The sequence below is a fragment of the Natator depressus genome, chromosome 2 (assembly GCF_965152275.1).
Source record: "Natator depressus isolate rNatDep1 chromosome 2, rNatDep2.hap1, whole genome shotgun sequence".
Classification (NCBI taxonomy): Eukaryota; Metazoa; Chordata; order Testudines; family Cheloniidae; genus Natator; species Natator depressus.
In genome coordinates this window covers 70,248,946-70,263,591 of record NC_134235.1, presented here as the reverse complement: position 1 = coordinate 70,263,591, position 14,646 = coordinate 70,248,946, and the positions used below count along the sequence as shown (strand labels likewise).

At 38.5% G+C, this 14,646-nt stretch overlaps 1 protein-coding gene across 3 annotated transcripts in view; it reads left to right on the top strand.

Moving 5' to 3' along the window:
• The window catches only part of SNTG1 (syntrophin gamma 1), an 814,219-nt gene that overhangs the window by 718,064 nt on the left and 81,509 nt on the right, over positions 1-14,646 (top strand). The window lies entirely within an intron of this gene.

Here is a 14,646-nt window from a genome sequence, read left to right as displayed (position 1 = left end):
AGTTGCAGCTAGACAAGTTCAGAGTGGAAAGAAAGCATACATTTTAATAGTGAGAGTAACTGACCACTGGAAATATTTACCAAGCACTTACCATTTTTAAATCAAGATTCGATGTTTTTCTAAAAGATAAACTCTAGGTTTTTATTTTGGGAAAGTTCTATGGCCTGTGTTATAGAGGAGATCAGACTAGATGATCATAATGGCTTTGGAATTATGAATCTTCTTGTACACTGAGAGCTCTCCCATTTAAATAGCAATAGTAGAGGGTCCTAAAATTATATCTTTGATAATATTCTCCCGTAATTAGAGATTATGTGTGTGTGACCAAGAATGAAGTATGCTATGATTATAATAGTGCATATTTTCATTAGTATGAGATTTTTTTATCTGTTAAATTCAGTGTCTGTTACAAGCTTGGGATAAGGGCATTATATAGCTTTTCAGGCCTATTAGGGTTTTATATTTGTCTCTCTAATATCTTTCCCTCCAGATGTTTGGGTGAGGTTATACTATTGCCTTCTTCAATTGTTTTCTTCCAACATAGTTCACTTTCACAAAAGGTGAACAATTGAAAGCTGTGACCTCTGTTTCACCTAATCTGCATTATACAGTGGATACCAATAATAGTAATCATTAGTAATGCCAAACTGTGGCATCACTGCTTTGTGATTTTTTTAATACTATACACTTTTCTCTCATTTCATCAAATTCACTTTCCATTATCAAATGCACTTGCTTACTTTTTAAAATTTTGTCCAAAGCTACAACTTCTTCATTTAGATCAAAATTGTGCACTGGAAGAAGACGGCTCGGCTGATGTGTTCGAGGTTAGTGAGCTCTCGCCAGGAATTGCTGCCACCGCATCCTGCTTCCCAGTGCAGTAATGTCTTCTGTCCCTCTTGCTGATGAGAATTTATTCCCAGAAGTCTTTGAAATGTACTTTAACTCAAAAGAATATTGGCTAAGTGTTCGGCGTGCCTCAGGGTGGATAATGAAGCTGTGACAGATCAGCAACTCCTGGATATAGAAGTAATAGATTTGGTTGTAATGTGTAATTACTGTTAAGTGAAACACACTAAGAATTTTTAAGATCAAGAAAGGTACATTGTATTTCCTAGTTAGCAATCATGCTTAAGTAGAATACCATAAATTATTTTTAAAACTGAATACCTCAGTACAGTAATGTGTGACTGTTTTGGCTATTACATTTTTATCTTGCCAGTTTATGATAATGCCATATTTTTATTGTGGCATCAGTGATGGTAGTGGAATGAGAACATACTGTAGAGAATTTAGAGATGCAAAGAATATCTTCACATCTGGCTAAGTTTTTTATAGTTTATGGGTAATACTTTGTGGCTGCAAACTGTTACTGCAGTAATTCATCAATAGGACCTAACCTCTTCAATATGTCACTCTCTTAGCAAACCTGTCTGGAAGATGGTTATATGCACTTGGTGGAAGGAATTGATGCCTGTAAAATTTAACTTCAATGAGATAATTCTACAGAGATTTCCATTATACTTTGTATAGCAAGAGGACTGCTGACTTTGTTAAATCAGTTACACCCAGATATAGTCCAGTGTTAATATGGCCCAGATTTTAAAAGGTAATTAGGCATTACTCCACTCAGTCTTGCAATGCCTAACTGACTTAGGAGTCTAAATCTCATTTTCAAAAGTGGCTTAGGCACTTAGGACCCAGATCCTCAAATGTATGTACAGATTTCAGCAGGAAGGCTCCTAAGTCAGTTAGGCCTTGCAAAGATGAGCAGAGCAACACCAAAATTCCTTTAAACATCTGGCTCTGTGTTCCTGATTCTAGAAGAGGTTTGTATTGTAGTGATTTGTGGTTTGTTTTAACAAATTATTTATTGGTAAATTGTCTCTGGAAGCCATTGAACCTTCTGGGTAACTATGAAATGGATTCATTCAAACTATATTTGATTCATTATACACACTTTTGAGAATGAACCTCTTCCTCAAAGGGCCTTTTTACCTGATACAATAATGTGTAATATTTCCTTTCTTAGATATTTGTGTGGTTTAAAAAGCTTATGGTTTAAGAAATTAATTCCTATCCAGTAGGCCTGTATCATATTCATTGTATAGCTTTCTTTCTTCTAACCACCAAATGGTCTTGTCGGCCCTCCCTTCCCAGATGTGGTTTTCTGACAAGTACTGCTCTCTGGCACCTTTTTGTGTTTTCTGTGCAAAGAAGTATGTAGGATCTGATCCATGCCTACTGAAGAGTCTATAGAACTCTTCCCATTCACTTCAGTGAGCAGTGAATCAAGCCCACATGACTTTACCCCAGTTATACATCATTTGCATTTCGGAAGGGGCTCAGTAACCTTAGCCAAGAATTTTTAGCTCCCAAAAGCTTCTCAGAGTGTAAAAAAACATTTTGACCTTTAGCCTTCCAAATAATTTGTGGGTCAGAAAAAAGTACCAGTGATACAAGTTGTATTTAAAGTGACATTGCCAAGTACATGTTTTATAGTGTTCAGTTTTTTCTTTTATTATTCATGGTTTGTACTTCCCTCTGATAGGCTTGAAAGTGAAATTTCATTCCTTGATTACTTTGTCCTCTTTCATTTACAAACATTGATTTCTCTTTCAAAAGATGAATCAGCCTCAGCACTGCAATGTAATACTATGGGTAATTTTGTATTATATTTATACATTCCAAAGCTCAAAAAATGGTGAATTTGGGCTCTTATTGTCTTAAAAAAATTAAAACTCGTTGAGCTTACAGAGTCTTATGTGTCTATGCACAGGCTGCTACAATGGATGTCCCAACTATGGCAATATGCCACAGCAGAGTGTGTATTAATAGGTCATTTCCCTTATTCCTAAACATCATAAAAATGGCAACCTCTTTAACAGCTTTGCAGCTAAAATGCCTGAGGTTTAAAAGTCAAAATTTGGCTTGCCAATGGTCTTCACTCAGGAGCAGTTTATGGTATTATTCCAGAGAAATTTGCTTTTGGTTTCACCAGAGTATGGACATTTGAATATTGGGTTCTGAAAATGAACAGTTATATACACTTAGGCATTGCTAATCGCATCAGTGCCCTGATCGTGCAAACATTTAAGCACATGTATAATTTTACTTATGTGAAGTCACTGAAGTCTATGGAATTGCTCATGAACAGAGTTACCCAGGTGCTTAAGTGGGTCCAGGGTCAGTGCCTAAATTGGGACCCAAGGAAAGGATGTGCAGCTTGTGCATGCTCAGATCGGTTAGCTTTGGAGCGACGAGGCATCCACTTATAAACACACTGTTGTGGCTTGTTATGGTTATTTTTATTTTTTTAAATACAGCAAGTAAATCATGTTACAATAAACTTTTTGAAGGCGACAAAGATATGGATAAATGTGGACAACTCTTCACTAAATATATAAGTAAGAATTCTGCAGTGTGTACATGTAGGGGGAAAGACTTGTGAATGCTTTGAGGTTGGATAGCACTAAACATGATCAAAACAATTTCTGAAGTTAAGGGGGAGTACCTTTATACTACTCAGATACAGATTTTTCTGTCTATTATATCTTTTATCTTTTTTGAGGTGTAGTCATAGGGCAGCCCTTCCTGGAGCACCCTCCTGCAGCAGGCCACAGCACAACTGGCACACCTGTCTCAGTTTCTCTCCTTCTGAGTCCCCAGTAACTCGATCCCAGGCTCTTTTGCCATAATAATACTCTACCTGAGCTGCTATGTTACAGACACACTACAAATGTAACACCGACAGACCCCAGTCGTCGACAGGCGAGATTGAACCTGAGCTCTCTGGAGCTAAATGCATGAGCCTCTACTGCATGAGCTAAAAGCCATATGCCTGTTAGCTAAGGCTGTAGAGCAGACTCTTTTCTTTCTCTCTCTCGCTCTCCCTCTTCCTGCCACTAGATGGGACATAGCACCACACCCAGGAGGTGTGTGGGTTACACACATATTATAAAATATAAGTCCCCACAAATAGACTATTTGTCATCCCCTGTGCATATAGTCCCTAAAATCCCAAGACTTGTAGTCCCTTGATGGTCCACATACCACACAGTGGTGCCTTCCACCATACCTGGTTTTTTTGTCAGGTCTTTCCTCTCTGTGTGTCAGGACAGCCACCCCAGCCCTTCCAGGTGCTGTACAACCCTGTTCTTCCCAACAGGAACCCCCACAGCCACTTTGCAGGGAGACCATCCTCACCCAAAGAGCATTCATCACTCCCCCTGGACCATGAGCCCACTCCATTCCTCTGACCCAGCTGTCCAGTGTGGAGACATGGGCGAGTAAGCCTCTTCACCGGTCCTCTGCCTTCAGCCCTCTCTGGCCCTCTGCTTGAGTTCTCCAGCTTAGAGGCATCAACAGGCAATTCCCTCTGCTGCTCTCTGGCCTGTCTCTGGGTAGGTCAGCTGGCAAACCCCTCTTGCTGCTTTCCTACTTTCAGCCTTTCCCAGGAACCTCTTCCAGTCTTAGTCTCTGGCAGTTCTCACCTACCCTTTTCCTGACTGACTTCTCTGAGTCGCCGGGTCTCCCCATTTCTGATTCTCCCTGATGTCCCATCCTCTTAACTGGCCAAACTGGGAATACCTGTTCTGGCTCAGAGGGACTGGACCTGCTTAATTTATAGTGGCCAGCCACTCTGTGACAGGCCACAAGAAAATCACAAAGCTTGTTCTACATTAAATATCAAGAACCCTGTCACCTTCTCACAACCATACTTAACTCCATTAATAAGTTCAGTAGATGAGAAATGGGCATGCAGTCAGTTCAAAATCTGTCCTTATTTTACAGAGATGATTTTTTTTCAGTAGAAAATACTTTACCATGGCTGCAGTTGTGCAGCAGCAATGAGAGAGGATGATGACACTATGATATACAGTAAGTTTTTGTAGCCAGAATGTATGGGGATCCTCTCATTATCAAAATGTTGACAGCTGCTCTGTTGAGAATGACAAAGAATGTCTTGCAGTCTTCAAGTTGGCTGTAAAATTCTTTTGAAGGCAGAAGGATGGGATCCCTTCAATGATAAAACTAGCAGCCTAATTAACCTGATCAAGGGTGTGTTAAACTGATATGAAGATGATGTATGTGACAAGTAAACAAGAAAAATCTCCACAAGAAGAAAGGAAGTTTATGGAAGTGAAGAAGCCAGATCACTCTAGAGAAAACAAAAAGTATATTAACTTCACCAATTGGCTCTTTAGCTATTAACTAGGCAAATGTTGCATTCTAATTCCATTTTGACCAGACACAGAGAGAATTTTAAGTAACTCATGCTGTGTTAAGACACATTCAGCACATTTGTGCATAAGATAACTGCCCACTCTAGTTGGTGTATTTAAAAATGATTCAGTCATTAATCCTTAAGGCATAACTAGACCAAATCTTTTTTTTACTGCCATCTCCTATTACTTTGACAAAAAGTGGCAGTATAAATCAGTGTCCAAGCCTGCTGCTTGCATCAAAATTTGGCTCTGCAAAGAAAGTTCCATTCGAGTTTTCTGATGTGTATCAGGAATGGTAAGTATTTTTTTTTCCTTTGGAAGAATCCTTACCATTGGGAGCCATGCTTCCTCAACGCTAATCTGTCCTGTATTAACAACAACACATTCATACTGTAATGAATTTTAACTACATGAAATTGTTCATTGACCTGATAATCCTTAGGGGGAAAACAACTTCTTGTTTCAATTCTGTCATTTTGACAAATGCATGTGGTTATCCAATTAGTCTTCAAATTGGCTTTGTCATCACAGGAATCTGTTGCAATGAGTGAGCACTTTAAAAACTTAAATGAGGGGGAAAAAGACTCTTTTGAAAATAAATTCTAGCTACTAACCTGCAGCCAGGGTGAGGGATTGAGGTATCTTCATCTCCTTGATTAATAGAGACAGGGAGTGAGAGCACTATGGGACGGATAGGCAGGCAAATTCTGTAGCCAGTAGCCTCTTTAAGCACCCAGCTTGTAGAAGACACTACCCCAACTACTTGATGGATGTGAAAGGAATGGCTAACCGTACTTGACATGAAAAGTAGGAAGGTGCAAAGAGGGCCACCCAGAAATTTAGTGAGGGAAGTACAAGTCATTTGGACTTGTTAGGGGATGGCAGAAGGCCAAGGGGCATGGGAAACAACCTGAGTTTATGCTTGTGACCCTTTCACAAATGTGGGTTTCAATTAGCAAACACAATGAGCTTTGAACTAAGGTTGCATCTGAAGTTGCTAGAAATGCACTGCAGGAGTGTCACAGAGCTCAGCTATGAAACATAGTACAGTAATAAACTGCAGATATCATTCTGGCTGGTTACTACCTGTAGTTCTCAGTGTAGTAATTCTTGCCTGCTTAAAATGTTTACTCTCTCTGTGATTATATTCTTCTGTGTGCAAGTAAGCAAATATTATGATTCAATTTTTTCATATTATGATAAGTCTATTTTTCAGTTACATGGAGAAGAATGGGAAGATCCTCCTAATTTAATGTGCAAATAGCTGAAAATTATTTTCTAGTTTTAGTTTAAATCCCCATCATATTTTTTCAAAAGTTTACTTTATGCTTAAAAATAACCCCTATTTTCAAGCTACCTATGATAATAGGGTGAAGAGGAAATTAAATTCTTACCAGCAAGGAAATTCAAGTACATTAAATACATTAATGTATTTAATCCTTTGATCCCCTTGTAATGGGAATAATGAGTTCATTTAAAATTAAATAATCTAGCAGTAAGCAGCTCATGTATGAGGGGGCTACTCTTCCATGGAGGGTTCCAAAACATAAGGTGTTGAAATGGGTATTAGGCTAGGAGAAAACGGTAGGGAGGGGAGAAGGATAACCTCTCATAATGTCAGTAATTACTTTTAGTGCTAGTGTCTTAGTTATTTTTCATATTTCTTTTTCTTTATTGTATTCCAGGGTTTCACAACATTTTTTGAATCACGCCCCATGTTAGCCTTGGGTTTTTTTTCTTTTTTTCTCTGATCTCACCCCGCCTTACAATAGCGAGGATACTGCCACCCAGTGTTGCTAATGCATTGGATCAGGCGATATCAGTCAAATTACTTAAATCAAAATGCAAGTCAAGTGGTACTATAACAGTACCTCTTACCTTTACACGTGAGCAGTGCTGTGACCTCGTATGCCAGGTGGCAATGCTGCTTACTCAGATTTGGTTTGGTCCCGCTCTGTCTTGCCAGCATGGAAGGAGGTCTGCCCTTTCGCCATCCAGCTTGTCAGGGGCCAAGGCGGAGGGGCACATCCCCTCCTCATTGTTCCCCTGTCAAATTCAAGTTCTCAAAAGTGTGTGGGGGGGCATAATTCCCCTGTTTAAAAAGGAGGAGGGGTATGGTCCTTTACCCTCCCCCACACCTCTGGTATCTGTAGCCATGCCTCCCTTGAAAGTTTGACGCAGTCCCCTCACTTGAGAACCTATGTTCTATGCCACTGACCACACACATAAGTATCTGCTATACCTCATTGCAATGCAAAGTGAGTGCAAAGGAGTGAGAGACTCTAAAGTGCACTAAGTCTGTGCTACCATACAAAGCAGTTCCTACATCAAGTCAGATTTTTAATATCAATAAAGCAGGCTGTAATACTTCCCATTAAGTTTAAAATGGCACCATGCAAGATTAAAGATACAGCTCAATTTGTTCACTGTATTTATGTTTTTACCAGGTTGTCCCATATACGGATTGTTTTAAGAATCATATAGTGAGAGTACTGTAGAAGCCTAAATGTTTATCTGATTTGAGTACTTGTCTGCAGAGTTTAATAAGCCAAATCACTGTTAGGTCAAGGACTGGGGGAAAGAATTCTCCTTTGCTTTGTCAGGAAAACACAACAATCTCAATCATAATAAATTACTGACCTAGTATATTGCTTAGAACTGAAGACAAAATTGTCCAGTAAACAATTGCTTTTGATAAAATATATGGGGGAGGGGAGGGGTTAAACACATACAAATATTCCCTGGGACTATAATGAAGACCATCACAAAATACATATAAAAAACCTTGCATGATGAATTCTAATAGAACCTGATGCATTCCTGTCAGTGGATTACTCGAGAAAAGAATACACCTGTGTTGAGCAGTGAAGGATGAAGATTGCCAGCTCTATTTGAAGCATCATCTTAAAAACAAACACAAACACACCCCACATGCAATAAACCCGTGTCTATTGTGGAAGGTCTCTGTTTTCTGTGAAACATTCTAAACAAATGTTGAAAGGAGAAAAAGCTTATTTAAACAAGGGATTTACACCAATAAATGTACATTTTCAAAGCAACGAGCTCTGGAGACTTAGCTGCACAATTCCCAATGTATTTATTTGGAATTGTGAAGTTAATGCTATGAAAATATAGACATATGAGTCTCTATTATGTGAAGGAATCTTATCATAGCTACTGCAAGAATCAGTCCTATTATATAAGAATGAGGCCTAAAATTCTCTGGGGTGAGGGGAAATGAAAGAATAATTCTCTAAAATGACATAAAGCAACAACTTTGTGAAAGTAATTCCCCGCCACACACATGAACAAAATGGCAATTCTTTTTTATTAAAATAAGAATTTTACCCCTCTGTGAGCTTTGTGATATCCATGTTGAGACTCAATCAGCTGTGTTATATGCACCAAGCAATGCAGAATTTTAGCACTGAGATGGAATAACAATGATCATATAGGACAGTAAGATAGATCTGAGTATCTGCAGATTGAGGATACATCAAGGCATGCTGCCTTATCTATTCTCCTAGTGACTTTGCATACACATTGCTGCTGTTGTTCAATATGATCCCTGAAGGACTCCATATGAGGGGGCATTTGGAGTTGGTGATTAGTTATTTAACAACAAAGATGGGAATCTGCCCAAAAGAAATTAACAGAATCCCTATAAAGCAATTGTATTCACTTCACTTAGTCTCATAGATCGGGTGGACCTTACCTTGTGACCGATTCAGCAAAGCACTTACCTGTTTTGCTGGAAAAAATCCTGAGCAGCTCTAATTATTAGCCATTACAAAAATTAACGATGTAATTGAGGCCATAAGCCCACTTAAACCAGAGTGTAAAACATTTAAAAATCTCATCCTTTCCTGATTTTCTCCAATGTGTTCCTCAATCAGCATCCCCCAAAAAGGTAGGCCTCAGACTGGATTACAAGCAAACAGATCTTCAATATCAAGTAGTTTGAGCGGTAATTAAATCTCCTTATAGTTTAGCCTTATTGGCACCCCACATTCCATAGCAGAAAAAATAAGAATAGAATGCATAAGAATCACTGAGAAAGGATCATGGAGATGGATGTGTGGCCTTTCTCTTTTATATATTGGTAAACCTGGCCTTCTGTTCCTGGTGCAGAGAACCTGTCTTTAATAATCCTGTTTGCATAGTGAGGAAGACAGAAAATCATTTACAGATCTAAAATGGCAAGACTGCTTCAAGGAACAGATTTTCTGAATGAGCCAGACTTCAGAACCCTGGCCAGCTCTGCTAGGCATTTGTTTTTCCATGTCAACATGTGAGCAAAATATTTTTCTTCATATTTATTATTGCTCTTTTATTCACTCACATCCAGACACAATGGAATCTTTTGATATCTTTAAAAACAGTTATTCACTTGTGGGGGAACCCTGACCCTATTGAAGTCAATGCTGCTTTTGCCACTGACTGTAGCTGAACCAGGCTCCAATCTTCTTCCCAGCTTTTTTGTTAGGGTGAATTTTCTGTTTAACCATAAACCATGATAAACTCTGGGAGTACTAAGCTGGGAAAAGAATGTCAGTAGCAGTGGGGCGACAGTTATCACAGCTCTTCACCAAGCCATCAAGATCTACCTTCCTGCTGTATAACGTGTTCATTTGTCCTCGGCTGTATCTTTGTCCTGTTGCCCCACTCCACTGCTGCGCATAATATTTTGTTAGTCTGAGAACTCCCAGGGAAAGTGGCAGTAATTCTGTCCTGATCTTTGAATTGCTTTATTTTCAATTATCAAGTTCACCTTTATTTAGCATTATTTTGTCATAATTTTCTTGAGTTTAATATCTTTTCATTCTTTAGAAAGTAACATTAAACATTCACGTTAAAACTGTGAAAATGATACATTAGACAGAGAGACTCTTTTTAGACTATGTAAGTAAATAATTTTAACAACATATTGGGAAGATATGAAATGTGGATTTAATAAATACATGTTATCAGGTTATGAATTATTGTCCTGCTCAGCTACAGCATCTGCATCCTGTAAATACATTTTGAATTGGGTGTATATGGATTTTTGACTGAAAGGAGGGTTCTGGTTCATTTATCATGTAGATATAGAGACTTTTTCAAGTGTCCATGGTTCATCTGAGAAGCCATAATAATATATTGAGTCCTTAATGCAGAATCAACTTGCACTTAATTAATAAATTTTGCATCACTTATTGCCTTTGGAAATTACAACAGCTGCAAAAATTGCTTTGTGGTTGGAAGTTTATCAGAAATAAGACTGGTTCTCATTTTTCCATGTGACAGGACTGAGCAGGTTGGCAGTCCTCAAACAAAGCTGCTGCTTCTTGAAGATGAAAATGCTATTCAAATGTCTAAATGTCCATAGCATTTGGTCATGCGTTATTCCTTTAGAGCCTCCACTCCTTTTCTTTGGGTGTGCAGTATCCATACCACTTATGACACATGAAGTTGCCTGATGCACCGCTCAGTTCCCTTTATTGGCTGAATTAGAAGCAATAGTCCTTCAGCTCAGTGGATAGATATTTAAATTATATTCTACATATATATGATTGGATATATGATGAGTTCAGTGTTTGTATGTATGCAGCTAAGGATCTTTAGGTCCTAGTTCTGCAAAGGGACTCAGAATCATTGTTCTTTCTTTCCATGTGGAATCCAATTAAATTGAATGAGATTTTGTGTTGGAGTCCACGCTTGCAGATCCTTGTGCAGGATCAGAAGGACCTGCCATGGTACATAATTCCTTGGTTTATCTTTTGTGTTTTAAAGTTTTTCTTTATATTTATCACACTGCATAAATGAGCCATCAATCTCCAGAATTAAAAACTGTCCATTTTAAATTAATGAGCTTCCCATTGTTGTTCAAGATTTTGTCTTTGAATCAAAGTGAGCATGCTTATCAAAATCTAAAATATCACAAGGCTATGGACTCCATTTTATCTCCGGAAAGACAGGATAATTTTTATCCCTTTCCCATCATCTTAATGCGTGCAGCACCTATGCTTTCTCCAGTTTCACATGTCTAATTTATTCATAAGAACTTGAGGCCACTGTATTAGAAAATAATTTTAAAAAATAAAACACTCATAATATTGGGTCAACCCTTCTATTCTTTAGAATCAGTATTGCTATGTTTCATTCATTTAAATCACAGTAAAGGAATTTTATAATTATACTTACTGATAATCTGATAGTGTTTTGATTAATAGTTCCTCTGTAGGTTTGATGGTGGTATTTTAGCTTGAAAGAGAAAAGCCCTTTTTTGTTAATAAATCCTCAATAAAGGAGATTGTCTGCAAAATCAGTTTAACTTCTTCTCTTCTCTTAAGATGTAGAGTCAAGGGGAAAATATCTCATGGCTGCTTTAGTATAGAAGTAATCAAATTTAAAATATCAATACATCCACACAGCACGGGTGACTTTATCCTGTTAGGCTGATGAATAGTAGAAGTACAAACTTTATAAAATGTAATCAGAGTTGTGGGAAAGAGAAATTACCAGCAGAACACAAATTACTTACCATACTACAAAAATATTAAATATCTTCAGGCCAGGTGGTTGTCACATTTTGGGGTGGAATCCATAACAGTGAGTGGTTATGTCACTACCTGCCCTGTAAACTTGGATGCCTCACGGTGCATTGCTGATGTAGCTCCCAACTTGGGCAGCTCACAAACAGCCTGACAGCGTGCATATCACAACCTGAGTGTCCGTGTGCTAAACAACCCTGATTCAGCAGCTCTGACCAGAGCAGCTGGTCTACAGCCCTACTCTGGCTCCCACCAGCCACAGTTACTACTTGCAGGATAACCTCAACACACACCCAGTCCCAAATTTCTCCCGAAAAATGGGTTCTGCAATGTCCAGCCCTCTCCTGGACAGTTCAGAGAAACATTAAGGTTTGTTGCCCCTTTAAGGAGTCAATATTCAACAGGGTTTTTTTTACTTTAACTGAAGTTACCAACCCGATCAGTTTAAACACAACACTGGATTAGTTTTGATTAAAAATAAAACAAGTTTATTACCAAAAGAAGATAGGATTTTAAGTGAATTCAAGCATAAGAGATCACGTTAGAAATGGTTACCAGCAAATAAAAATGAAAACACTCATCTAAGAGTCAAAAACTTAATCTAGCAAATTTTGGTTCATGGTTTTATTCCAGATGGCCTTTCTTCCCACAGCCTCCCAAAGGCACAACTGCATTTGTCTTCTTGGGTGAAAGAGAGAACTTGGGGGTTTCTGCCCCTTTGTTTTCTTCTGAAGGTTACCACTCCAAATAATGTTTATTCAAGCAGTGAGGAAGGTGACATGGAGTCTGGTGATGAAGGAAGCTCCACGCTCTTTCTCCCACTTACGTTTGCTGAAATGAAAATTGTTCTGTTTACTCCATTTCCTCTCCCTGCTGTCTTAAGGACCCTGTTTACTACTTATATGTAAATTGAGTAAAACACACATTCCTTTGTTTCGGATAGACTTGCTTAACAGGTCTTTTGCCTGTCTAGTGGTATCTCACTATGTATCCAATTCCAATGAAACAAATCAAAAGCTAGAACCTACTAAATTCAGTTTAATTCCTTCCAACTGTATCAATCTCCAGAAATCAACAATCATTTTGCCATTTATCTGACACCAGCAAGAATATTTTGCTAACTCTTGTCCCAACCTTGCAAAGTCTTATATGTGTGAATAATTTTACTCACTTGAGTAGTGGCATTTAAGTCAATTGCCTCCTCGAGTTCCTGAGAAATCTCAGACACACACATCTGATTTTTCTGACACTGTGAATGACATCCCAAATACCATTAATAAAGGGAAATAAATTAGGGTTTTCAGTGGAATAGTTCTTTAAACCTTGCCTTATTGTACTTCTGATCGTCTCTCTCACTTCTGAGGAAAAATGTGCAATGTAACTTTTCCCTTGGAATCCTACAAAAGAGGTTTAGGCTTTATGCTTAATTTTGCTCATTGGAGTGGACCCATTGAGTTAATGGATTTTAAGGCCAGAAGGGACCATAATGATAATTTAGTCTGATGTCTGGCAGAACACTGGCAACAATAAAATGAAGCAGAAACACATTTAAACCCTATAGGATATGTCTACACTGTCCATGTCATCTGACTCAGACTTGTGGGGTTCGGGCTAAGGGGCAATTGCTGTTTAGACATTCAGGCTTGGGCTGGAGTCCAGGCTCTGGGACCCGATGATAGGGGAGTGTCCAAGAGCTCAGGCTCCAGCCTGAGCTTGAATGGCTACTATACTTAAACAGCCCCTTAGCCTGAGACCCAGGAGCCCAAGTCAGCTGACACAGGCCAGCCATGGTTGTTTAACTGCTGAGTAGACATACCCCTAGAGCTGGTATTAATATATAGACCCATTAATTTTGGAGCAATAAACTTGTGTATGTTGTTTCTGCTCTTAAAAAACAATGGAACATTCTCCATCCAGGATCCTGAAATATCATAGGTTGAGTCATGCCCAAACCGTGCAAACAGGAAGGTGAGTCATTTTACTCACATTAGTAATTTTGCTGTATGTAGGTAGTCCTATTGACGACTAATGTGTATAAAATTACTCATGCGTAAGCATTGGCCAGACTGGGCCCTTGTATCTCCCTACTCAATCTGCAATACATCAGAACCCTGAACAGAGAAAAGCCCATGCTTTATTAGGTTAGAAACAAGTTATACAATCTTATTGCTCTAAAATTAACAGGTCTATGCCATTAACAGTTCTATATGAAATACATATTGATTTGTCTATTTTCTGTGGTATCTTACTTTTTACACTGGAAGTTGGTTTATCAGGTGTTCATGGATGTCCCTGTGCATGGTTTCTCCACAGTTATGGATACCAGTACCCTGGAAATACTCTGGTTCTTCTACTTTTGGTCTTCACGTACCATAGATGGGTGCATAGTTACATTCTAATTTAATGAATCAATTTCCAAAGAGGAGATGGTGGTTTTAAGGAATCCCCAGCTTTCTGAATACAGTGTAAATATAGGCTAAAATTTTCAAAAAGTGCCTCAAGGCAGACTCCTAAATCCATGTTAGGCACCTAAATAAGGGGTCTGAGTTTCAAAAGGGTTGATCCACCCAGTAACTCCCATTGAATAAAAACAGTAACCAAAGGTTGTCATTAGACAATCACAAAATTGTATCTGGTTCGTGTTGCTGTAGTTATACCATGAAATAACAGTGTTACTCCAGTGTTCCTTCTTTTTCCTTGCTCTGCCTTTGGCGATGGTGAAAGGGGAGTTGGTCTATTTTTTTGTTTGGCAGAGAGGCCATTGGGTCTATCTCTGTCTTTCATAGTTGTTACAGTTCTTAGAAAATGTTCAAATATATTATGCAGGAGGAAATAATATTATCTAAGCAAAAACTAACAACAAAAAGAAAAACCCTGAAACAAAG